The sequence below is a fragment of the Tursiops truncatus genome, chromosome 16 (assembly GCF_011762595.2).
Source record: "Tursiops truncatus isolate mTurTru1 chromosome 16, mTurTru1.mat.Y, whole genome shotgun sequence".
Lineage (NCBI taxonomy): Eukaryota > Metazoa > Chordata > Mammalia > Artiodactyla > Delphinidae > Tursiops > Tursiops truncatus.
The window spans coordinates 64,841,481-64,867,053 of NC_047049.1; the positions used below are offsets into that span (position 1 = coordinate 64,841,481).

The following is a 25,573-nucleotide window of genomic DNA, read 5'->3' on the forward strand; positions in this document are numbered from 1 at the left end:
TTCTCCTATATTTAAAAGAATATTTTATGGGTTTACATTTCATATTTAGATCATGATCCATTTTGAGTTAAATTTTTGATAACATATGAGGCTTAGGGTAGATTATTTTTACTACATAGGGATATCCAATTTTTCCAATATTATTTGTTGAAAAGACTATTTTTTTCTCCATTGGATTCTTTTGCATTTTGTGAAAAATCACTTATCCATGTATTTCTAGACTATTATGTTTCATTGATCTATGTGTCTATCCCTTCACCAATACCCCATTGTCTTGATTACCATAGCTTTACAGTGAATCTTAAATTTAGGTAGAATGATTCCTCCAACTTTATTCTTCTTTTTCAAAATCACTTTAGTTATTCTAGATCTTTTGAATTTTCATATACTTTAAAAAATCAGGCTGTCTATATCTAAAAAATCCTACTTGGAATTTCATTAGAATTGCAATAAATATAAGTATCAATTTGGGAACAACTGATGTTTTTACAATGTCGAGCCTTCCAACCCCTGAGCATAGTATTTTTCTCAAATTATTTAGGTCTTTGGCATCTTTCATCAGCATTTTGTTCCTTTCAGCATAAAGATCCTGTACATGTTTTGCTAGATTTATACCAAAATATTTTTGAGGTTTTGTAAATCATATTCTTATTCACTTTTGGTAGGATTATTTATCTTGTGCGGATTGGTGAAAATGTTCTCTGAGGGCAATTTGGCAGACTCTACAAATTTGAGAATGTACTGATCCAGCTTTTCCAGTCTTAAGAATCTATCTTACAAAAATATTTTCACATACGAACAAGGTTATAAAGATATTAATTACTCTGTAATAACAACAAATAGAGATAAAATTTCTATAGAAAAGGATATAAATAATTATGATTCAGGTACATCATGGGTTCTTATGGTCATTAAAAAAGTGTGAAGTTCTTTCTGCGCTCGCGCTCATTGTGGTGCCACCAGACGCTCCCTCAACATGCAGAACAATGCCGGCGAGTTCGTGGACCTGTACATGCTGCGGAAATGCTCTGCCAGCAACCGCATCATAGGCGCCAAGGACCACGCGTCCATCCAGATGAACGTGGCCAAGGTTGACAAGGTGACAGGCAGGTTCAACGGCCAGTTTAAAACCTATGCCATCTGCGAGGCCATTCTCAGGATGGGCGAGTCAGATGACTCCATTCTCCAACTGGCCAAGCTTGACGGCATTGTCTTAAAGAACTTCTGACTGGAGAGGATCCTGGATGTGGAACGTGTGTCATAAATACAGAGTGAAAACCTAAAAAAAAAAAAAAAAAGTGTGAAGTTGATCTGTTGGTACTGATGTCTCGTATATGTAATTGACAAGTAAAAACAAAGCTTGTCACAAATAAATATATAGTATACAAAATTTTTGGTGTGTTTTATTTTTAAGAGAACACTACAGAGAAAGAACTGGAAGGATATAGATAAACTGTTAAGTATAGCTATCCATGGGATGGAATGGAAATGATTAAAAGAGATTTAACATTTTACATGATATATCTATATTGTTTGACTTTTTGTAATTAAAAATATAAAAGTATAGGAGAAATTTTATAAATGAAAGAGTACGTGATTTTATTTTTTAGACCTTTATAAATCAGGAACTATTCAAATCTGGGATTAGAATGATTCCCAAATCTTTCAGGTAGAAATTTTGAACTACCATGAAATATGGTTACAGATAATACGTTGGAAAGCGTGGCAGGTTTGACCTTGGCAGGATGCTGACAAAGCAAGAGAGAGGCATGGACATATATACACTACCAAACGTAAGGTAGATAGCTAGTGGGAAGCAGCCGCATAGCACAGGGCGATCAGCTCGGTGCTTTGTGACTGCCTGGAGGGGTGGGATAGGGAGGGTGGGAGGGAGATGCAAGAGGGAGGAGATATGGGAACATATGTAGATGTATAACTGATTCACTTTGTTATAAAGCAGAAACTAACACACCATTGTAAAGCAATTATAACCCAATAAAGATGTTAAGAAAACAAAAAAAGAGATAACAGGAGTTAGTATTTGCTTTGTGTTATGATAAAAGGGTTGAAACTTTTCAGGAGAGCTGTCAGCCAAATTTTTTATAATTTAATTTTCCAGTGATATTTTATAAAAAAGGAATTACAAATCCAGGAGTCCAATAAATCAGTATTTTCTTAAAGTTTTAAGGAAATTTTTACAACTGTATTGTTCTTAATTGTTCTTACATTTAACATTTAATTAATAAATTGTCTCTGAATCTAGATAATTTTTATATGTTTTCTTAGGCATCTAGAAAATATTTTTTCTCTTCTAACCTTTTTATTTTATTACCTTCTAAAACACATATGCCTCTCTCTCTTCTGTGTTGCATTCATTTCTCTAATTTCTGTGCCCTAGTGTTTTCCTCATCCATAAAATGGAGGTGAGCATTTTATTTATCTCATTGTACTGTTTTGCTGGTTAAATAAGGTGATACAAGTCAAGCATAAAAAAGTATCTGTTGACACATAGTGACTGCTCACTAAATACTGTCTGTAGCTACTCGTGATTATACGTATACCATCTTAATCCATGCTATTGCAACTCGGACTATTATCATTACTACAACCAATTATTAATTAGATTTGCTTAAGTACTGTCACATACGAGGCAATGTACTAAATGTAAGTATGTATATGTGTGTGTGTGCATGGTTATTTAATCCCCTCAAAGCTCTATGTGGTGTGTACTATTGCGAAGTCCTATTTATATTGGAGGAAACAAACACAGAGAGACCAAGTGATCAGCCCATAGTCACAAGGTTGGTGAATGCTAAAATTAGAAAAATCTTCCTAGTCTTACTTTATCTTCAAAAAAGCTAAGCTTGTGACTTGGACAGGGAACTGTGGTTGGAATGATTAGGCTAATTAGGAATCTTTACAAATCTAGTTCATAAGCAACTTGAAAAAAAAGGAATAATTAATTTTGAGCAAAGTAACTTCTCTAGCTTGTGAGAAAATGAGGCAGCACTTTAAATACTACTATAGCAGAATCTTAAACCCAGTACATTTTTCTTCTGTTGCTACTTCTTCTTTGAGAGGTGATGCAGCAGAACAAGATTTTTCTTTTAAGTGTAAATATTCTAAGAAATGTTTTCTCGGTGTTGTAAAATGCAGTCACTTACTATATCCTATGATGTTCCCTGATATCATCCCTGTCTACTCATTCACTATAAAATGAATATTTACCACTTTATTTCTACTAAACCTGAAATGTAAAACTCTTAGTGTTTTGCTGAATGGTGGCCCTTTAACATTAATAGAATAAAGTGAGGTCTAAAGCCTTACTGTGTTGTACAAGAAACAATGGACAACAAACTGTTCTTTATATACATTAGATTCACTTTCACCTTACAGGTTATTTATTCAAACTGTATTTATATTAGCACTTCAAACAAAGTAGATTTTTTAAACTCTTGGAAAAGAATACCAAAACCTTCTACCATGTGCACTATCACTGCAAAAGAACAAAATGAGAAAATAAATTAAAATTGCATGAGTTTCTAAAAAGAGCTTATCCTTTTAAGATATTTGGCTGACATCTTGTATACAATTATTTGGAGGTAGGTTGGGCTGTTAACTGCTTTATTTTCTGAGCTGTGGAATGGAACTCAGAGTGGTTGAAGGTTTCGCTTTTTGATTGTTAGGATGAGTTTTATAGAAAATTATTTAATATAGCAATTACATCTAAAAAATGAGTTTAAACTTAGACTACAACCCAAGATGGAGAAAAAGATAATTTATTTCCCAGTAGGAAATCTGTTAATCAAAGCCAATGCTATCTTCCTTTCACAAATGAAGCCCATTATAAAGTTAGGCACTTTTAGTATTTTAGTGTCATTTGTCAACTCAGTTATTTCCATTTTCATGTAGAAAACAATCAAAAAGAAATGCATGTATTCTTGCCACAGAAATAGCAGGTTAACACTCTGTAGCACGTTATTATTTTAAAAGATATATTGCTAGACTCTGAGTCATTAAATTATTTCCCTAAAATGATGGTGTTGTCTGGAATCTAGATTTGCTGGATGAATGCCCTTTGGTAATGCAGTAGTTACTGCCTTTTGCTAAATGTTATAATTTATAGGAGCCAAAAAAGCACAGCTCGTGGAATTTCCTGGAATTGAAAAAGCTTTCTAAAGGCATTCATTTATAATTTTTTACTTAAGATTATTTATCAAGCTAAAACTTTAACTATAAAACCTCAGTTTTAATTTCAGTTGTTGAAATGTCCAAATCAAGCAATTGAAAAACAAAATGATAACATGGCTCATATGCTTTTCACCACATTATACTGCATGTAGAAAAGGGCCCAGTGCAGCGCCTGGGATCTCCATTGTGTTGGTTCCCTCTTCCCCCTCCCCTCTTGCTTCTTTATTGCTTCGCATTTCTATACACTACAGATTTCCAATCAGCACTAAAAAAAAAAAAAGCCCCAAAGCTCTACAGTGCAATTTTCACCCAATTGTCCCATAATTTGTGGATACAACCACTTCGTGTTGGTGCATGCAACCCCAGCACCTTTAATTTCCTTTCATTTATTTCTTTCATCTCTCATTTTATTAACCATTTAAAGGAAATATTTTCTAGGATTTTTAAATTTGTTTAACTACATGTGTATCAAAACTTTGTACAAAGTGTCTTTATATACTGGAAAAATGGCAGAATTTTTCTAAAATATACAATAGGTATTTCTGCAAGAGAGTAAATTAAAAATTAAATTCAATATCAGCCTTTCTAAAAGTAATCAATTCTTTACAAATGTTTGCATTATGTAGTTCTCACAAATAACTTGAGTAGAAAGAATTCTTAATTATTTAATCTTTGAATCACCAAGTGGTATTTAGAACTACTGTTTATGAAATAGTGCTTATTTGTAAGAGTAGTTTAAAATGAATTGAGGCTATAACTTCATTAATTTACCTAGTTAAATTTACATGAATGGCCTTTCTTTCCCTTTTCTCCAGAATAATTTCTGCTTATCATTTAGATTTCAGTTTAAGCATAACTTCCTCAGGGAAGTAGCTTCCCAAATCTGAATAGGTCAAATTCATCAGCTATCAGAAACTGAAATCTCAAACAGAACAGCAAAAATTTTTAAATGGTTATATGTGATTTGAACAAGTCATCTCAAAGGCTTGATTAATACTCTATAGCAAAGAAAAAATATATTTTTTTCAAATACACATGGAGTGTTATAAAAATTGACCACATAGTATATAACAAAGGAAAAAAGTCTATCTAGTTCCAGAGAATGAGTCCAGTACAAACTATGTTATTTCACCATAATATGATTAAATTAGCACTAAAAATATGCAGAAAAACATGTTTGAAAACAAAGAAATTATTCTTAAATAACAGGTTAAAGAGGAACTCATAATGTAAAGTGAGAAATATATATACCTGAAAGACAATAAGAATCCATTTTATAACTTATAAAATGCATCTAAGTCTGTAATAACTGCAAGTTATCGTGTGAAACTTATTTTTTTAATGGGAAAAAAAGTTACTTAAGCATTCATCTCTAGAAACTAGCTAATGAACAACAGAGTTAAGCTGGAAAAAGTAGAAAAAAATAGAGAGTAGACAAGAAAATCATAGAAAATAAAACAGATTTTAAAGCTGGTTCTTTACAAGTTTTGTCAATGAAATAAAGCTCTTGCAAGACAGAATACAATTTTTTCTTTTAAAGATTACAAACACTAACTGTGAAGGGAAATAAAACTATAAATAGAGTAGAGCAAAAATATCATTTGAAAATAATATGAAACATGTTAAGGAATTTTGCATTAAGGAATGCAACTTCAATACACTTGGAAATTTAGATGAAATGAGCAATTTTCATGAATGAAAATTCAATAATTATACTAAAAATAGACTTAAGTAAAACAGAAAACCTGAGTAAACTTGCAAATAAATTAAATCCTCCACCTTTGCCCCCAGCAAAACATACCAGACCTAGATGTTTTTTCCAAGCAGATTCTACCAGATATTCAAGGAGATTAGTCTTGTCTTTTACAAATTATTTCAAGACTAAAGAAAGATGCAAAGTCACATGATTAAGTCTATCAGTGTAATTTTAACATCCACAGCAGTCAGAAATAGAACAAAAATTACAGGCCAATTTTATATATAAACATATATGCAATATGAAGTCCTTAAAAGGACTTAAAAGTTAAATCTAAAATGGCCACACATGTAAAGAAACACATCATGACCAAGTAGCATTATTATTCTTAAAAATGATTATATTCATTAAAAGCCTGGTAGCTCTAGAATTTCTATATAGGAGAGGATTATGGTTCAACAGGAGGTTATAAAAACCACCACCAGGGGTAGTTGTGTTGGATGAGATTGTGAAGGGATTGAAGCTTTCCCAAGCCACTGTTAGCATAGCTAATTTCTTTTTTGCTTTTTCTTCATTTTTCTTTTCTTTCTTTCTCTCTTTCTCTCTCTCTCTCTCTCTCTCCTTCATCTCTCTGAGATTACAATAGCAATTCTGTGGCTAGATTAAATGACTTGGGGAAAAAAGCAAAGAGATAAGTACAATGGTAAGATATAAAAATAGCCTTTCTGTAGAACCAATCTACCCTAGAGATATGTATCAGAAAAATGAGTAGACACAATTCGCTGTAAAATGGACTATCAATAACAGTAACAACTTCCTGTTTTTGAAAAAAAAATTAAAAACAAAATGAACATAATGTTGTACATGAAATAGAATAGACCTACATGAAAGAAAATCAATATTCTTCTGTTAGTAACTGATCAAGCCTTGATTTGAGAATCATATATGCTCTTCTCTTGTAAGAGATACAGAAAAATAGGAGTGGTCTTGGAGAAAAACAAAGTTTAAATAATAGAAAATAGATTTAATGAGGCATCCATAAGAAATCGGACCTTTATTATTTAGCAAGGATTGATGGGGAGTAAACGTTTTCAAGTGTCCTTATCAATCTGATTTTTGAGCAGTTTGTCGCCACCATTAAAAAAATAACCTGCTGCAAGAAGTCATTGACTATAACTAAAGTAGTAACTATAAAAGAAAGAGTGTATTTGTGTAATGGTCACCTCTAAAGATCAGTCGAGAAGTGTCAACATTGAACATTTATAGACAGCATGAAGTCAGGGCCCCAGAAATGGCAATCTCTAGAAATTCCATTTGGAAAAAATACAAACCGTGCCCCACTTACTTCTGCAAAGAATTGGAACCAGCAGGGTTCATTTCAGCTTTGTATTTCTGAGCTCATTTTTTTCTCATATCTATATCACATTTATCATGAAGCTCTTATGAATTTTAAAGTCCCCTTTTGAATTAAATTGCCTAACCAGAGCACCATTTGTTTTGAAAATATTTATATATTTAAATTCTATAATAATCCTTCTGTTTCACCAATGAACAAAACAGGTGGAACAAATTTAAGAAAATAAGATAATTATTAGTTTTTCTCTTAGATAGTGTAGTTTGAAGGAAAGAAGGAATAGACTGAGTATATCAAACAGCAGGACTTAGCTGTGAAGATTTAATGCATGGGGACTATTTTTCCACTTTCTTTTCTGTATCTTCCCTTTTATATTTTAAAATTCTATTTTGGTAGTTAAAGCTGTACCTATTATTGATTATGGGTATCTGGACATGGAAAATTGCAGTCAGACATAAACCTCTGAAAGAAAGACCTTGTGTTTTGTTATTACAAATCGTCACTCTACATTATGGGACACCCAGGCAGTGCCATTTCTGTCTAACCTTCTAGATAATGGAATTTTGTGGCTGTTTAATCTTTTAAAGAAACATGAAGACTCCTGAGATGACATTTCCATGCCTTTGTAAATTGTACCTTACTAGTATTAAGGTACAAGAGGATGCCTCTTCAGGCTTCATAGCTTGCACCAAATAATTAGTGGTTAATACCATTTTACCATTATTTGTTTTATAAAAGTGGCAAAATATTAAAAGAACTAATTCCCAGCTATGATTAAGGTCAATATGATTCAGCATAAAAATTTGGGGGAAATTCAGAAGAATGTTTGAAATTATTGAAATTGTCTAGTGATATAAGACAGTTTTTCTTTTTATTGAGTATGAAAATGAACGATATGACCTTCTTCTAGAGCAGGGCTTTTCAAACTTGAAACCACCTGGGAGTCTTTTTAAGATTCTGATTCAGTAAGTCTGAGATAGGGCCTGAGATTCTGCATGTCTAACAAGTGCTTAAGTCATGCTCATGGTGCTGGTCAATACACCAGACATTGGTAGCAAGAATAGAGTGTAGAGGTTTGTAACCTAGGCTCCACGGAGGAGTCTCAAGGTTTGTGTGAACTATATGATGTTGTGCACAGAGTGTGTGTGTGCATTTTCAAGGGAGAGTACCTGTAAGTTTTATCACATTCTCAAGACCTGTGTGACCTGCCCCTCTATAAAGTCTTGATTAGTATTTCCTTAGTATGTTTCTTGTAGATGCTAGTCCTATAAGATAATAAGGTTGGGATACTCCGTATATTTATCTTTTGTATATTTAAAATAAATATTAATATGGTAAATATTTCAAGAAATTCTAAAGTTATTTTACCCACTTAACTTTCCTTAACCATGGCATTTCTTAAACTAGTAATGGAATTAATTCTTTTTCTCAAGTTTTACCAAATAATGTTCCATGAACGATAAAAAAAGATATTGATTTACTTTAAACAAAGATTAATATGTAAATCTTGGATTTCCTTTCCCCTGTTTTGTTTTGTCCTGATTACATGTGACTCACATTTGTTCATATGAACTATCCAGCACCCTAGCCTCTCAATCTCATGGCGTCTTCACTTCCGTTGATTTTTTTTCTTCAACACTATTATTAGCCACCCATTCCAGTCGTCAGTCTTAAACTTGATGACTCCCAATTGTTTAACATTAATCTCAAGCTTGGTTTTGGCTGGGACTTGAATATCCCACTACTTGTTTGACATCTTCACTTACTGGCATATATGTATGAACATTTCAGAAATAACATGATCAAAAAAAGACTCCTGATTTCCCTCTCTCTTCTAAAGCTACTCCTCTCCCAGTCTTATTCATTTCATTTAATAAGTACTTCCATTTACTCATTCCAGGTCAAGCCAGCAAGTAACAAATGGAGTAACTATGTGGGTAAAAGTAATTAATCCTGATTAACAGGAAGGTAGGGCTATGCTACATATTTGGCGCAGAGAATAGTAATGTCTGAAACTTGATGGATTTCTTGACACCTCTTGGTATTTTTACACCAAGATTTAGTTTAAAAAAATGGACAAGTACAAGTAGATATGACCTGGGGAGGAAAGGTAACTAGAGGTTTGGACCTCTCAGGGATGAGTCAGGATCATCTCACCATACAAGCTGCCTTGATTAGCAGAGGTGCTGGCTAAGGATTAGGAGAAAATAAAATGGATTATGGTAGAGACAATCATGAGTCTTGGTTACAACCCCAAGAGCAGCTACATTAGTGCAGGTTGTAATTCGTCTCACTAACTCTTTACGTGTAAGTTACCCAGGACACAACACCAGCCAGGATCCCCAGAGAAGCTATTCCTAGATATAGTGAATTTATGATAAGAAACAAGTAAATATGAGTGGTACAAGGGATAGACTGTAGTAGGTCCTGCAGTACTCCATCCTCTTTAGGGACTATGCAACTGTCCTTCAGCCACTAGGAATATCTGTTGCCAGTGTCTCATGGTTGTGCCCCTCACTGGGACTCACCTTTCACTGCAGGAAACTTCCTTTCCCAGATTTATGCCGCCTCCCAAGTGGTGGCCTGCAGTTAGGGACTGGCTTATATTTATATGAGGATATATTAACTCCTTGCTTCAATTTGGGAGAATTCTAATAGGCTCCAGAGCACCTAAGAGTATCATTTTAGAGCTCAGTGGGTCCACTTCTCATTTAGCAGAGTTCTACCTTCCTCATTTCTTTCTAGGTGTATCTTCGGGAGAGCTCCTCAACGAATCTGCATGCAGTTCCTCATGTACAGATCTGTTCCTTAGAACCAATCTAAGATATGCCCTATTTAAAATTATACCTCCACCATATTCTCTCTATTTATTTACCTAACTTTATTTTATTTACAGTATTTATCAGCATCAGCAGTTATTATACTTATCCATCCCCCCATTTTTTTTGTCTGTTTTGGGGTTTTTTTGTTGCTGTTATTCCTCTTTAATAGAATGTAGGCTTTCTTGGGTTGGTAACTTTGTCTTTCCTGTCTAGCACTGTGTCTCAAATACCAAAATTATTCTTAACTGATGATCTTGTAAATTCTTCTTAAATGGATTTGTGAATCCTGTATCTATATAAAAATCACTACAGAGTAATGATTACATTCATGATTATTACATAGAAAAAAGTTTTTAAAAAATACTTATATAAGTAGTGTTATACATTTAATTTACTGATAAATTTTAGAGTTTTGACATATCAAAAGGGAAAATATAATCAAAGAAAAACAGAAAATCAAAATAAGTTACGGAGTACAGGCATACCTCATTTTATTGTTCTTTGCAGATGTTGAGTTTTTTTTACAAATTGAAGATTTGTGGCAATCCTGCATAGAGCAAGTCTATAGGTGCCATTTTTTCCGACAGCATTTGCTCACTTTGTGTCTCTGTGTTACATTTTGGTAATTCTCTTAATGTTTCAAACATTTTTATTATTATTATATTTGTTATGGTGATCTGTGACCAGTGACCTTAGATGTTACTCTTGTAACCATGCTCATGTAAGACAGCAAACTTCTCCACAAATGTAGGATATGTTTTTGACTATTCCATCGACTAGGCTTTCCTTCATCTCTCTCTCTCCCCTTAGGCCTCCCTAGTCTTTGAGACACAATATTGAAATTAGGCCAATTAATAACCCTACAATGGCCTCTAAGTGAAAGGAGTAGTTGCACATCTCTCACTTTAAATCAAGAGCTAGAAGTGATTAAGCTTAGTGAGGAAGGCATGTCAAAAGCCAAAATAGATGCTAGGCCTCTTGCACCAAACAGGCAAGTTGTGAATGCAAAGGAAAAGTTCTTGAAGGAAATTAAAAATGCTACTCCAGTGAACACACCAATGATAAGAAAGTGAAATAGTCTTATTACTGATATGGAGCAAGTGTGAATGGTCTGTATCGAAAATAGCCCCAACCTTCGCTTCAGCCAAAGCCTAATCCAGAGCAAAGCCCTAATTCTCTTCAATTCTGTGAAGGCTGAGAGAGGTAAGAAAACTGCAGAAGAAAAGTTTGAAGATAGCAGAGGTTGATTTATGAGGTTTAAGGAAAGAAGCTCTCTCTATAACATAAAAGTGCAAAGTGAAGCAGTCAGTGCTAATGTAGAAGCTGTAGCAAGTTACCCAGAAGACCTAGCTAAGATAATAAAAAAAGGTGGCTACACTGAACAACAGATTTTCAATGTAGACAAAACATCCTTCTATTGGAAGAAGATGTCATCTAGTAATTCATAGCTAGAGAGGAGAAGTCAATACTTGTCTTTAGAGTTTCAAAGGACAGGCTGACTCTCTTGTTAGGGCTAAAGCAGCTGTGACTAAGTTGATGCCAAAGTTCATTTAACCATTCCGAAAATCCTAGGGCTCTTAAGAATTATGCTAAATCTCTTCTGTTTGTCCTGCTTAAATGAAGCAACAAAACCTGGATGACAGCATATCTGTTTTCAATATGGTTTATGAATATTTTAAGGCCACTGTTGAGACCTACTCCTCAGAAAAAAAAAAGATTTCTTCACTGACAATGCATCTGGTCACCCAAGAGCTCTGATGGAGGTATACAATGAGATTAGTGCTGTTTTCATGCCTGCCAACACAACATCCATTCTGCAGCCCATGGATCAAGGACTAATTTTGACTTTCAAGTCTTATTATTTAAGAAATACATTTCGTAAGGCTAAAGCTGCCATAGAAAGTGATTCCTCTGATGGATCTGGGCATAGTAAATTGAAAACCTTCTGAAGAGAATTCACCATTCTAAATGCAATTGAAAACATTTGTAATTCATCAGAAGAAGTCAAAATGTCAACATTAACAGGAGTTTGAAAGAAGTTGATTCTAATCCTCATGGATGACTGAGTGGTTCAAGTCTTCAGGGGAAGAAGTAACTGCACATGGGGTGGAAATAACGAGAGAACTAGAATTAGAAGTGGAGCCTAAAGATGTGACTGAATTGCTGTAATCTCATGATAAAACATTAATAGATGAGGAGTTGCTTCTTATGGATGAGGAAAGAAAATGGTTTCTTGAGATGGAATCTACTCCTGGTGAAGATGCTGTGGAAGATTGTTGAAATGACAACAAAAGATTTAGAATAGTACCTAAATTTAGTTGATAAAGTTTGAGAGGATGGACTCCAATTTTGAAATAAATTCAACTGTGGGAAAAATGCTGTCAAACAGCATTGCACGCTACAGAGAAATTGTTTGTGAAAGGAAGAGTCAATCAGTGTGGCAAAATTTACTCTTGTCTTATTTTAAGAAATTGACACAGCACCCTGCCCTAACCTTCAGCAGCCACCACCCTGATCAGTCAGCAGACATCAACATCAAGGCGAGACCTTCCACCAGCCAAAAGATGATGACTCACTGATAGCCCAGATAATGGTTAGCATTTCTTAGCAACAAAGTATTTTAAAGTAAGGTTTGTACATTGTTTTTTTTTAGATGTAATGCTATTGCACACTTAATAGACTACAGTATAGTGTAAACATAACTTTCATGTGCATTGGGAAACCAAAAAATTTGTTACTCACTTTATTGCACTATTTATTTTGTTGCACTGGTCTGGAACCAAACCTGCAATATATCTGAGGTGTTCCCGTATACTCAACAGCTCCATTACAATAAAAAATTTAGAGAACTTAGTCATGTACACACCTTGTTTTATATTAATTTGCTTAATATTCTGGGCTATATTTTAAGTATCAATTATTTTACTTAAGATACGGGGAAAGATTTAGTGACAGGATACCTGTTACTTACTGAAGGCCTACTTTTTTTATTTTTAACATCTTTATTGGAGTATAATTGCTTTACAATGGTGTGTTAGTTTCTGCTGTATAACAAAGTGAATCAGTTATACATATACATATATCTCCATATCTCCTCCCTCTTAGGTCTCCCTCCCACCCTCCCTATCCCACCCCTCTAGGTGGACACAAAGCAGCAAGCTGATCTCCCTGTGCTCTGTGGCTGCTTCCCATTAGCTATCTGTTTTACATTTGGTAGTGTATATATGTCCATGCCACTCTCTCACTTCATCCCAGTTTAACCTTCCCCCTCCCTGTGAACTCAAGTCCATTCTCTATGTCTGAGTCTTTACTCCTGTCCTGCCCCGAGGTCCCTCAGAACAATTTTTTTTTTAATTTTCTTTTTAGCTTCCATATATATGTGTTAGCATGTGGTATTCGTTTTTCTCTTTCTGACTTACATCACTCTGTATGACAGTCTCTAGGTGCATCCACCTCACTATAAAGAATTCAATTTCGTTTCTTTTTATGGCTGAGTAATATTCCATTGTATATATGTGCCACATCTTCTTTATCCATTCATCTGTCAATGGATATTTAGGTTGCTTCCATATCCTGGCTATAGTAAACAGAGCTGCAGTGAACATTGTGGTACATTAATCTTTTTTAATTATGGTTTTCTCAGGGTATATGCCCAGTAATGAGATTGCTGGGTCATATGGTAGTTCTATTTTTAGTTTTTTGAGGAACCTCTATACTGTTCTCCATAGTGGCTGTATCAATTTACATTCCCACCAACAATGCAAGAGGGTTCCTTTTCTCCACACCCTCTCCAGCATTTATTGTTTGTAGATTTTTTGATGATGTCCATTCTAACTGGTGTGAGGTGATGCCTCATTGCAGTTTTGATTTGCATTTCTCTAATGATTAGTGATGTTGAACATTCTTTCATGTGTTTGTTGACAATCTGTATATCTTCTTTGGAGAAATGTCTATTTAGGTCTTCTGCCCATTTTTGGACTGGGTTGTTTGTTTTTTTTGATATTGAGCTGCCTGGGCTGCCTGTATATTTTGGAGATTAATCCTTTGTCAGTTGCTTCGTTTGCAAATATTTTCTCCCATTCTGAGGGTTGTCTTTTCGTCTTTTTTATACTTTCCTTTGCTGTGCAAAAGCTTTGAAGTTTCATTAGGTCCCATTTGTTTATTTTTGTTTTTATTTCCATTTCTCTAGGAGGTGAGTCAAAAAGGATCTTGCTGTGATTTATGTCATAGAGTGTTCTGCCTATGTTTTCCTCTAAGAGTTTTATAGTGTCTGGCCTTACATTTAGGTCTTTAATCCATTTTGACTTTATTTTTGTGTATGGTGTTAGGGAGTGTTCTAATTTCATTCTTTTACAGGTACCTTTCCAGTTTTCCTAGCACCGCTTATTGAAGAGGCTGTCTTTTCTCCATTCTATAGTCTTGCCTCCTTTATCAAAAATAAGGTGACCATATGTGCGTGGGTTTATATCTGGGCTTTCTATCCTGTTCCATTGATCTATGTTTCTTTTTTTGTGCCAGTACCATACTGTCTTGATTACAGTAGCTTTTTAGAATAGTCTGAAGTCAGGGAGCCTGATTCCTCCAGCTCCATTTTTCTTTCTCAAAATTGCTTTGGCTATTCGGGGTCTTTTGTGTTTCCATACAAATTCTGAAAATTTCTCTTCTAGTTCTGTGAAAAATGCCATTGGTAGTTTGATAGGGATTGCATTGAATCTGTAGATTGCTTTGGGTAGTATAGTCATTTTCACAATATTGATTCTTCCAGTCCAAGAACATGGTATATCTCTCCATCTGTTTGTATCATCTTTAATTTCTTTCATCAGTGTCTTATACTTTTCTGCATACAGGTGTTTTGTCTCCTTAGGTAGGTTTATTCCTAGGTATTTTATTCTTTTTTTTTTGCAATGGTAAATGGGAGTGTTTCCTTAATTTCTCTTTCAGATTTTTCATCATTATTATATAGGAATGCAAGAGACTTCTGTGCATTAATTTTGTGTCCTGCAACTTTACCAAATTCATTGATTAGCTTTAGTAGTTTTCTGGTAGCAACTTTAGGATTCTCTGTGTATAGTATCATGTCATCTGCAAACAGTGACAGCTTTACTTCTTCTTGTCCGATATGGATTCCTTTTATTTCCTTTCCTTCTCTGATTGCTGTGGCTAAAACTTCCAAAACTATATTGAATAAGAGCGGTGAGAGTGGGCAACCTTGTCTTGTTCCCAATCTTAGTGGAAATGCTTTCAGTTTTTCACCATTGAGGACGATGTTGGCTATGGGTTTGTCATATACGGCCTTTATTATGTTGAGGAAAGTTCCCTCTATGCCTACTTTCTGCAGAGTTTTTATCATAAATGGGTGTCGAATTTTGTCGAAAGCTTTCCTGCATCTATTGAGATGATCATATGGTTTTTCTCCTTCAATTTGTTAACATGGTGTATCACGTTGATTGATTTGCTTATATTGAAGAATCCTTGCATTCCTGGAGTAAACCCCACTTGATCATGGTGTATGATCCTTTTAATGTGCTGTTGGATTCTGTTTGCTAGTATTTTGTTGAGGGTTTTTGCATCTATGTTCATCAGTGATATTGGCCTCTAGTTTTCTTTCTTTGTGACATCATTGTCTGGTTTTGCTATCAGGGTGATGGTGGCCTCGTAGAGTGAGTTTGGGAGTGTTCCTCCCTCTGCTTTATTTTGGAAGAGTTTGAGAGGGATAGGTGTTAGATCTTCTCTAAATGTCTGATAGAATTCACCTGTGAAGCCATCTGGTCCTGGGCTTTTGTTTGTTGGAAGATTTTTAATCACAGTTTCAATTTCAGTGCTTGTGATTGGTCTGTTCATGTTTTCTATTTCTTCCTGATTCAGTCTTGGCAGGTTGTGCATTTCTAAGAATTTGTCCATTTCTTCCAGGTTGTCCATTGTATTGGCATAGAGTTGCTTGTAGTAATCTCTCAATGATCTTTTGTATTTCTGCAGTGTCAGTTGTTACTTCTCCGTTTTCATTTCTAATTCTATTGATTTGAGTCTTCTGCAGAGTAATCTTGATTGTAGGTTTTTCCCTTTCATCACTTTAAATATGTCTTGCCACTCCCTTTTGGCTTGCAGAGTTTCTGCTGAAAGAGCAGCTGTTAACCTTATGGGGATTCCCTTGTATGTTAATTGTTGCTTTTCCCTTGCTGCTTTTAATATTTTTTCTTTGTATTTTATTTTTGATAGTTTGATTAATATGTATCTTGGCGTGTTTCTCCTTGTACTTATCCTGTATGGGACTCTTTGTGCTTCCTGGACTTGATTGACTATTTCCTTACCCATGTTAGAGAAATTTTCAACTATAATCTCTTCAAATATTTCCTCAGTTGCTTTCTTTTTCTCTTCTTCTCCTGGGAGCCCTGTAATTTGGATTTTGGTGCATTTAATGTTGTCCCAGAGGTCTCTGAAATTTTCTCAATTCTTTTCATTCTTTTTTCTTTTTCTACTTCGTGGTAGTTGTTTCCACTATTTTTTCTTCCAGATCACTTATTAGTTCTTCTGCCTTACTTATTCTGCTATGATTCCTTCTAGAGAATTTTTAATTTCATTTATTGTGTTGTTCATCATTGTTTGTTTGCTCTTTAGTTCTTTTAGCGCTTCTTGTATTTTCTCCATTCTATTTCCAAGATTTTGGATCATCTTTACTATCATTACTCTGAATTCTTTTTCAGGTAGGCTGCCTATTTCCTCTTCATTTGTTTGGTCTGTTGGGTTTTTACCTTGCTCCTTCCTCTGCTGTGTATTTTTCTGTTTTCTCGTTTTGCTTAACTTACTGTATTTGGGGTCTGCTTTTTGCAGGCTGCAGGTTCGTAGTTCCCATTGTGTTTTGTGTCTGTCCCCGGTGGGTAAGGTTGTTTCAGTGGGTTGTGGAGAGTACTGGTGCCTGTGTTATGGTGGATGAGGCTGGATATTATATTTCTGGTGTGCAGGACCACGTCTGGTGTTGTGTTTTGGGGTTTCTGTGAACTTATTATGATTTTAGGCAGCCTCTGTGCTAATGGGTGGGCTTGTGTTCCTGTCTTGATAGTTGTTTGGCATAGGGTGTCCAGCACTGGAGCTTGCTGGTCGTTGAGTGGAGCTGGGTCTTAGTGTTGAGGTGCAGCTCTCTGGGAGAGCATTTGCCATTTGATGTTACTTGGAGCCAGGAGGTCTGTGGTGGACCAGTGTCTTGAGCTCGGCTCTCCCACCTCATAGGCTCAGGCCTGACACCCGGGCAGAGCACCAAGACCCTGTCAGCCACATGGTTCAGAAGAACAGGGAGAAAAAGAAAGAAAGAAAGAAAAAATAAATAAATAAATACAATAAAATAAAGTTATTCAAATGGAAAAAATATTAAAAAATAAAAAAGTAATAAAATAAACAAAAAGAAAGAAGAGTGTAACCAAACCAAAAAACAAATACACCAATGATAACAAGCACTAAAACTATACCAAAAAATAAGAAGCGGACAGTCAGAATACTAGGACAAATGGCAAAAGCAAAGCTATACAGACAAAATCACACAAAGAATAATACACATAAATACTCACAAAAAGAAAAAGGAAAAAATATGTATATATATTTTAAAAAAGGGAAGAGAGCAACCAAATCAATAAACAAATCTTCCAATGATAATAAGCTCTAAATACTGAACTATGATAAACATAAAACCAGAAACTAATTAGATGCAGAAAGCAAACCCCAAATCTACAGTTGCTCCCAAAGTCCACTGCCTCAGTTTTGGGATGATTCGTTGTCTATTCAGGTATTCCACAGATTTAGGATACATCAAGTTGACTATGAAGATTTAATCTGCTGCTCCTGAGGCTGCTGGGAGAAATTTCCCTTTCTCTTCTTTGTTCGCACAGCTCTGGGGTTCAGCTTTGGATTTGGCCCCGTCTCTGCGTGTAGGTCACCTGAGGGCGTCTGTTCTTTGCTCATACAGGACAGGGTTAAGTTAGCAGCTTATTAGGGGGCTCTGGCTCACTCAGGCGGGGTTGGGGGGGAGGGAGGGGTGCGGAGCGCGGGGCGAGCATGCGGTGGCAGAGGCCAGTGTGACGTTGCAACAGCCTGAGGTGTGCCGTGTGTTCTCCCGGGGAAGTTGTCCCTGGATCACGGGACCCTGGCCGTGGTGGGTTACACAGGCTCCCCGGAAGGGGAGTGTGGATAGTGACCTGTGCTCGCACACAGGGTTCTTGGTGGCGGCAGCAGCAGCCTTAGCATCTCATGCCCGTCTCTGGGGTCCGTGCTGATAGCCGCGGCTCGCGCCCGTCTCTGGAGCTCGTTTAGGCAGTGCTCTGAATCCTCTTCTTCATGCACCAGGAAACAATGGTCTCTTGCCTCTTAGGCAGGTCCAGACTTTTCCCGGACTCCCTCCCGGCTAGCTGTGGTGCGCTAGTCCCTTCAGGCTGTGTTCACGCAGCCAACCCCAGTCCTCACCCTGGGATCCAACTTCCCAAGCCTGAGCCTCAACTCCCAGCCCCGCCTGCCCCGGCGGGTGAGCAGACAAGCCTCTCGGGCTGGTGAGAGCTGGTCAGCACTCATCCTCTGTGCAGGAGTCTCTCTGCTTTGCCCTCTGCACCCCTGTTGCTGCGCTCTCCTCTGTGGCTCTGAAGCTTCTCTCCCACCACCCCCTGTCTCCACCAGTGAAGGGCCTTCCTAGTGTGTGGAAACCTTTCCTCCTTCACAGCTCCCTCCCACTGGTGCACGTTCCATCCCTATTCTTTTGTCTCTGTTTTTCCTTTTTTCTTTTGCCCCACCCAGGTGCGTGGGGAGTTTCTTGCCTTATGGGAAGTCTGAGGTCTTCTGCCAGTGTTCAGTAGGTGTTCTGTAGGATTTGTTCCACATGCAGATGTAGTTTTGATGTATTTTGTGGGGAGGAAGGTGATCTCCACGTCTTACTTCTCCACCATCTTGAAGGTGCCCCTGAAGGCCTACTTTATACCAGACAGAATTTTAAGCACATAAACACATCTTTTTAAATTTTCAAACAGTATTTGCAAATATGACATTATTATTTGCAAACTGACAGAAGAAATTGAAGTTGAGAGAAGCTAAATATCTGCTTAGGGTAACATATCCTGTAAATCAGGTAATTCAATTTAATACTTTCTTCCACTTCAAAGTCCGGCAAGTCAACATTTTTATTTTCACCTCCTTGCATAATCTTACTTGAAGAATGGCATGGCATTTGGCTGTCTGTAATCCACCAAAATTGTGTAGAGAAAGGAGCCCAAACCCTAGGAGTCATGAGACTGGGATTATAGTCTCAGGTCTGACAGTTATGAACTATGCCATCTTGGGTGAGTCACCTCATCTGTTAGACCTCTGTACTCTTGTGTACATAAGAAAAAGAAAGCTCAATTATCCTTAGTCTAGCTCATCCTAATTGTTTACCAACAGAGTAAGCTTTGGGAAACACAGGCAGTTTAAGGCCTGCACTAGGATTAGAAGGGATCTTGGAAACACAGTGCATATTCCAGATGCGAGAAGTGCCACTCTGGCAGCTGTAACGTAGTATCTGCTGACGGTAGAAAAAGATACAACCTGAAAATATGGGCAAATGATCTGTGACAAGAATGTCCTGCCAGTGATTAATTATTCTAGAAGGCAGAGGAAACATAGTGACAGAGAACCAAGGTGCAGGGAATATGTGGAGAGGTAAAGGGAAACCACAAGGGAAGTCTATCAGTACTTTGGATGCTCTCAGCCCAAGGGCTGAGGATCAGAGGTAGAGCCTCATTCTAGAGGAGAAACTCTACCAGATAAAGACATGGGGCCAAGATGCAGAAGCCTAGGGCCTGACATCAGAGTAAGACTAGCGTACTCTTGACTTGGTACTGGGTTGCAAAGTTAACCCTATGTTTTCCTAGAGCTAGGCTTGGGTAGGTCCCTAAAGTATGATGGAACTGCTGGATGGAGGAAAGTGGTCCTATCTTCAGATAAAAATATTCTCTGAGGAGCAGGCAAGTCTGGGATCTTGACTCCAGCTGAAGGATGATTATTTTCACCAAAGTTTATCCCAAGGCCAAGGCTGATCTTTTTCTTTTTGATCTGATTGTTTAGGCAGAGTCATTCCTCAGTTGTCTCACTGTAGCATTTTGTAATTAGGACATTCCCTTTAGGAATTTAAAAAAAAAAAGTACAAATGTATTTATCTGTATGTTCTTTGCCTATTTTTAGTACGGATTACTTAATCAGAGTAGCAGGGAGCAATTCAGGCTACTGAAGGAGTGGAAACAGGTAGTAAGGAAAGAAAAGTGGGAAAGATCTGGGGCACTCAGTGCTTCCTGAGTTTGGAGGTTTCCAAGGGCAGAAGAGATTGATTCAGAGCACTCTGAAAGGGCTTACGTAGGAGAAGCTAAACAAAAGAGAAGGTCTCTGATTTGAATTTTGTATAATTAGGTTTTAGACATTGCATTTTAAAGTTTTGGAATGCGACCTATTATCATGTTAGAAGGAGAACTCTCAATCTTAAGTCTTGTTTTGCTATTTTTATACACAAACCAAATGTCTCTATAGTGACTCCAGCTAGAAGACAGTGATCTAGTATATGGTTATGGGCTCACTGCTATCGAGCTTACATTTTGAGTTCTGATTTCTCAATGTTCTCAAATCAAATTCTACAAAATCAAATGTGGTGAGATGTTTTATATCTATCACACTGCACCAGTGTGTCTAGCTGTACCATTTTACTGTGATTATATTATCTCTCCTGGTCACCCCACAGGAACTACTAAAACTAGAAGAACCCCAAGTTCATTCATGACCCTTTTGTGCATTCCTTGTTGTGGCTAGGAAATTCTGTGTAGAATTTAGATTGAAGAGGATGAGATGAGTTTAGGTGTGAGTTCAGGAAGTGTATGAGGTGGGCCAAGAGCATGAAGTGAAGTTAGGGCAACATAAATTCTCATACCCAGAAAATTTCCCTTTGGCCTCTTCTCATTATTCAAACTTTCCCAGGGCTTTCCCATTTGAAGCCACTCATTAACCATGTTTCTAGATACAAGCTAATTATCTGGTACATAAGAGACACACAGAATACCCAGAAAATGTCAATAGAAGTAAATTTGATACAGTCATAATTAGGTTGATGAAATAGTGCCAGAAATTCCATAACTTTGTTTCGGAATAATGTTAGAATAATGTGCTCATTAGCAAAAGAGAAATGCCAAGGAATTCTGAGGTTATTTTGTATATTCTGTTTCCATTTTAGGGTCAGAAGTCCATTGGCAGTGTCTGTTCTGATGTGTCAGCAGTGTGAGATATGTGTGTTTGTGGCTTGCTTATATAGATAAGGAGTAGTGAGGGTAACTCTGTGATTGAAAAATATCTCCCCATTCCAGTCTGCGAATTACACATTCATTTTCAGTGAGTTTACCACACTGTTCTTTTAAAAGGTTTAATGTACTCTTTAAACATCTGAATTACAGTCATTGACATTTTAGTTTGAATTTCTTTAATCCAAACGTTGATTGCCAAGGTCATTTTTACTAAAGAATAAGAGTATTATTGAAAGAATACATAGGGAGTGGGAGGGATGTTTATATATCAAGGAGATCTCTGTGGCAGGCCTAGGTGGTATATTTTGGAGAGCTTAAGAACAATTAAAATTTGGGTTTTGGAAGAAGATACATTAGAAAGTGACAAAGAAAGAAGGACATTGAAGTGAATCTTTGTTCACTTCACAGTCTCTTCTGGTCCTTTGTGCCAATAGGAATGATCTGGGGGCTTCCTCTGTTGTGTGTGGTGGAGCTTCTAATTTGAGACTCAAAGATAACATGTACTTTATCAAGAGAAAGAAATGGTTGAATGAACTATAATTTTACATTTGAGGGAGGAAGAAACCACCTTTTGAAAAATGAGAAATATATACAATTGGAAATTTATTAGAAAGTAATTTGAAAGTGTTAAAGTAGAACTGTAAATAATGAGTGAAAACATTTTTGAATATCTGCAAGTTGTTAAGAGTGGTCTTCTGGCTTCCAATAAATGTATGCCTAGTATCAGAGCCACAGCTAATTAAAGAAATAAGAGAAAGAAGGAATAATCAGATATTAGGAGTGATCTAAAAAGCAGCAATGTTCAAAGAATTTCTTTAATTCTTCTTATTATTGATGCTAAGTATTCCTCCTACATTATGTGATATATAAGTCCATCCACTTGATACGTGCACAGGCTGCTTTAAAAATGGAGCGGGGAAGTAGTAGTAAATGCCACTGAAATGTGGTTTTTAGGTGTGCTTTGGGTAGGGTTGAGAGTACCTAATAAAAATGATGAATTGACTCAAATCTTCCTTTCCTGTTTTCTATGTTTTAAGCACAGTTGTTTAAATTCCCTGTATAGTTAGAATGCATGCCCTTTTAAGAAAGCATTCGCTGAAAGTAATTGGATGTTTTCCACTCTCACATAAATCTGCTAGTAGGTGTTTGATGTTCTTGGAAAGTCAGATGACAGACATTCATTACTATCAGAAGGGCCCCTAAAGAGCAAATTCATAGCTGTTTAACAAAACAACAATTTAATGAGTTCTAGATAAAGTCCTTGGAAAGAAAATTTTATTCTGAAAGCTTTTAAACCTCAAGAAAGTAATGCATATCAACACAATCTACATTTTCTGTGACGGAGATGAATGCTTATTTCGTTGAATTGGCATGGAAAACTTACGTGTATATTACTTTTAATAACATAATTATACTAAAGTAACAGCATCAAGAAGTGATTTAGAGCAAAAGCTCTTGATGTGAACTTCCTGGGGTCAATCCCAGCTCTACCACTTATCAGTATTTGAACTTGGAATAAACCATTTGATTACTGTTTGCCTTTGTTTCTTTGGTAAGAATGAGGGTAATAATAGTAATTATTTATTTGTGTTCTTTGGACAATTAAAGGAAATTCTAATTTACAAACAATACACATACCAGTATATTGTATGTACTTGTTCCTTGTATATATGTATGTATCTGTACATACAAGTACTTGTACTTTCGTTTACTTGTATACACATATATACCTTAAACATACAAGTAGGGTTTTATTATAACTGTAATGGTTTTTCTTTATACAGTTTCAGGTTTAAATATCTGAAGATTGATACAGAAAACAAAGTCACATTACTATTGACTTTTTCCCTGTCACACTGGAAATCCGTACAACAAAGCTTATAGATCTCACATATAAAGTAGATGGTGCAGAGGAAAATACCCTTCAATGGAGATAAAAGCCCCACAGTATTTTGTATTCCATTCTCATTCTCTGTCTTAATGAAGGAGAGTGACTAAAGATGAAGAAATGAAGGATTAAAGCATCTCAATCATTACCTCTGCATCACACCAATGGGTCATAATTCCTGTCTATTCTTTTTTTTTTTTTTTTTTCTGGTACGCAGACCTCTCACCGTTGTGGCCTCTCCCGTTGCGGAGCACAGGCTCCGGACGCGCAGGCTCAGCGGCCATGGCTCACAGGCCCAGCTGCTCCGCAGCATGTGGGATCTTCCTGGACTGGGGCACAAACCCGTGTCCCCTGCATCGGCAGGCAGACTCTCAGCCACTGAGCCCCCAGGGAAGCCCACTCCTGTCTATTCTAAATGCTGACCCTCAAAAGGGGAGGCAGGCCTTCTTTGGGGGTCAGGAGGATGCATATAGTTGGAAAACATTCCTCAAAATGATTCTCGTATGTTCTCAGTTTCTTTCCTATTTAGATTAGCTGCCATTAGATAGTGTCCTTTTCTTGTTCTTCATGGAGAGATGATACTGTAGATAACACTTGGAGAAAAAATGTTTCTTTGCCTCCCCAAATCATGATGTTGGATAAATGTCTCATTCTACTGTGTAGTAAAAGCTAAAAGGTTAAAATGTCTATTTAGGCAGAAAAGTCAGTCTATAAAGATGCTGCTTTCAATATGTGACCAACACAGACCTGGTGGTTAGTATGGCTAAAAGGAACAGGTGTAACTAATCCAGTCACCAATATTCTGACCAGAAGAGAGTTTGTACAAATTAGAAAGACAGGGGGTTTAGTCTGAAGCCTGTTTTAAGAGATAACTTGCCAAGAAAAATAACAACCTTGCAAACCAGTGTGGCACAAGGCAGGAACACAGGTCATCTGGGTCCAGTACATTTTAATGTACTACTCAAATGTAGAGTGCAGTGAAAGAATAAGAAATGTGATAGTAGTGTTACGCAGAGAAGGGTGGTGGTTCCAAAGAAAGTGTCCCAGAGGTATCTATATGGTTTTGAGTTGTGTAATGTGTAGGAATTCCTTCATCACTCATATGTAAAGAGAAGAACACTGGACACAAATGGTTGCAAGAGCATTAGTGAGGGTCAATCTAATATAGCTCAGAAACACTCTTCATGGCTGGAGAGACATTATCACCTCCTTGAGGGGGCAAAATAAGTAGCAAACACTTGAAATTAGACAAACTGTTTAAAGTTAATTAATAAAAATTCATTTAGAGATCATCTCACTAGATACTTCTTTTTAAGTAATTCCTTGATTAATTGAAATAATAACGCTATGATTTATTAAGTATATATTATGCGCCAAACATCAGACAAATCGTTTAATATAAATTACCTAATTCAACATCACAACCCTAGGTTTTCATGTGGAACATTCTATCAAAAAGTTTGATTAGGTCTAAGCTAGAGCTGTGTAGCAAGGACTGAAACCAAGTCAAGACAGCCAAGACTTTTGAAAAATATAATTACCGTTTACCTTAAAATTAGCAGAGTGCCCAGTGCATAATAGAAATCCAGTAAATAATGTGCTAAGTAGATGAATAAAATATTATACAGTACCTGTCTTGCAAATAATATTTCAGGTCTGTTATTGTTGATATATTAACATATGAATAAACAATATAATTTGTAAATTAATAAAGAATGTAAGAAGGGGCTTCCCTGGTGGCGCAGTGGTTAAGAGTCCGCCTGCTGATGCAGGGGACACGGGTTCGTGCCCCGGTCCGGGAAGATCCCACATGACGCGGAGCGGCTGGGCCTGTGAGCCATGGCCGCTGAGCCTGAGCGTCCGGAGCCTGTGCTCCGCAACAGGAGAGGCCACAACAGTGAGAGGCCCGCATACCGCAAAAAAATAAAAAATAAAATAAAATAAAATAGGACGTTTATTAAAAAAAAAAAAAAAAAAAAAAAAAGAATGTAAGAAAATACCAATGTACAGTGTTCATTTTAACAAGTTTTATTGAGTGTTTATTATATTTTTGACACCAATCTTGGTTCTGAAGCTTCAATAAATGAGGAAGAAGCAGTGTTTTTTCCTCGAGGAGCTCATAGTCTAACAGGGAAACAAACAAGTAAAGAGAGATATGAACAGCCAGACCATTAATAAGCTCTATGCATCTCATCAATAGTTTTGATAATCAAAAATTCAAATAATTAAATTCAGTATGTTCTCTTTAAAGCTATGTACCTCTTGGATTGGTGATTACCTTCTTATGTTCCCTGAATTATCAGTAACATTAAATATAGTATGAAATGATAA

General features: G+C 36.4%; 1 protein-coding gene and 1 pseudogene across 1 annotated transcript in view; both read left to right on the top strand.

Moving 5' to 3' along the window:
- The window catches only part of LOC101322709 (catenin alpha-3), a 489,966-nt gene that overhangs the window by 56,149 nt on the left and 408,244 nt on the right, over positions 1 to 25,573 (top strand). The gene's annotated exons all lie outside the window — the stretch shown is intronic.
- On the top strand, positions 925 to 1,243 carry LOC101319173 (small ribosomal subunit protein eS21 pseudogene; annotated as a pseudogene).